The sequence below is a fragment of the Periophthalmus magnuspinnatus genome, chromosome 14 (genome assembly GCF_009829125.3).
Source record: "Periophthalmus magnuspinnatus isolate fPerMag1 chromosome 14, fPerMag1.2.pri, whole genome shotgun sequence".
In the NCBI taxonomy this organism is placed as follows: domain Eukaryota; kingdom Metazoa; phylum Chordata; class Actinopteri; order Gobiiformes; family Gobiidae; genus Periophthalmus; species Periophthalmus magnuspinnatus.
Window position 1 is genome coordinate 14,778,153 of NC_047139.1, and position 2,324 is coordinate 14,780,476.

The window sequence follows — 2,324 nt, forward strand, 5'->3', positions numbered from 1 at the left end:
ATATTTTGAGACCTCAATATTAGGCTTGTTAATCTTGAGTTTTTGAGTTTTAAGAAAATCTGCCATGTTTGTAGCAGTCAGAGATGCATTAGTCATTTTACTCTAAAAAAGGTTCTACAGTCACAACTGAAGCTGCGCTACCAGTGCCTTCAACTGCAGATTAAGGACACATACAGGTTTTTCTCATTCTGAGTATATGGACAAGCCATGCCTCAAGTGAAAGCTCAGGGCCTCCACAATTCACTCACTGAGCTGCAGAGGCTGCACTAGCACTGATTCATGATTGGCTGTAGGTGCTGGGGTTTAGGCAGTGACCATTCAGATCAGAGAGTCATTTAAGGTTTAAACCAACTGGATTTCAGCAGTGAAACTGGCAACTCAAATGAAAGACTAATCAACTCAAAACACAAAGTTATAACATAAACAACTTGACTATCATGTTGAGGGTTTTTTTTTAAATTAAGAATAAATCAGAATTATTATTATTATTATTATTATTATTATTATTATTATTATTATTATTATTATTATTATTATTATTATTATTATTATTTAGATGAGTAAAGTTATACTTGATTTGAACAACCTTGTTTCTGCGAACAGAGATATGAGGAATTTAAAATCAAAATCTTGCACACACATTTCCTTGAAGGTCTGTGGAAATATGCAAGTTATTGATGAAAAATCAATTATCGTATTAAAAACTAATTAAGAATTTAAGTACTTTAAGTACACATTTTCAAATTTAGCTATTTTTATGGTAAAAGAAAGTAAACATATTTTGCTCTGATTGTTTGAGCTAATAAACAGTTAAATGTAGAGGTCTTGATAAAAAAATGGTGTTGAGGATTTTGGTCAACAGAATTTGTTTCTAAATCAATCACAGTTACAAAATGATAGCCAAAGTAAATGGGTATCTGGTTCAGGTTCCCCCACTGCCTGTAGTACCACACATACCATCATTATGTTCAGAGAAAAGAAGGTATGTGGTTATAATGTGAGATAAGATCAGTTAGGCTGCAAAAGTACACGCCCCTTTGTACCTGTTTACATTTGAATTTTCTTTGTGAAGCGGCACACCCTTTACATGCACATGCTCTAGTTTACCTGATGATAGCCGCTTGTGCAGTTTTGTCAGTCCTCCCCTGAAGGCAACAGTAAAAGTGATAGCTAAGAATGTGGAGAATGAGGACAATTTAGCCTTATATACATTTGTTATAGCAGTGTTAAACATTTGTAATAGAATCTTTATTCACCTGATCCATGTAGAAATGTAAATAGACAGGCTGCTCATACTCAGAGTTGAAATATATGATACATAGTGGGTTTAAGCCTAGGTCCAAAGTACATCTCTGAAATGTTAGTGCCATATGAACCATCTCGCAATTTGAGGACTTCAGGGATCGGCCTCCTGCTGATGCCCAGAGTCAGGACTAAACATGGGGAATCAGCGTTTCAGTTTTATGCAGCTAAAACTTGGAACAGTCTTCCTGAAGATGTGAGACAGGCCTCTACTTTGACAATGTTTAAATCCAGGCTCAAAACGGTTCTGTTTATCTGTGCATATGACTGACAGGTTTTTATTCTGCACTCTTCTCTTTTAATGTTAATTTTATGATGATTATTTGTGATTATTTATGTTTTGATTTGTGTGATTTTAATGTCTTTCTTATTCTGTAAAGCACTTTGAATTACCTTGTGTACGAATTGTGCTATACAAATAAACTTGCCTTGCCTTGCCTTTAAGGCCCTGTACCTGATTGTTTCCATGCATCTGAGGTAAATATGTCTTGCCCTAGTACAGATATATTGTATAAGCAGAGCTTGAGGTCAAAATAAGTCTGCTGTATACTGCCTGCATCTATTATGGAGGCAGTACACAGTGGTGAATAACTGGGATGCTCAATATGCATAAGGTAAGTGAGGAATAACTTTAGACCATTGCAAACTGTTTGAAACGAACTAGTCCTGTTCATCACGTTTTTTCAAAATTGTAAAAAGGTACAGTGCCTTTAACTATTAGCATATTCGCTTTAGTTTGATCATTGTTTTTTTTGTTTTTTTTTTGTTATACATGCAAATATTTATTTTGATTGTAAGCATGTATGGAAAATGCTTAGGCCTATATATAATGTGTATTATATATTATCAGTGATAAATAATACAAAATATGTTTTGTTTTTATTTATTTCAATTCTAAGTTTCTGTATAATCTGTTGTATTATAGAAAAAAGTGTGTGTTTTTCTTTTAATCCATGTGCAGAAGAGCACGAGGCAGCGACAGAAGCAAAAACAAAGGCATTTAAACTACGTCACGTCCGCTC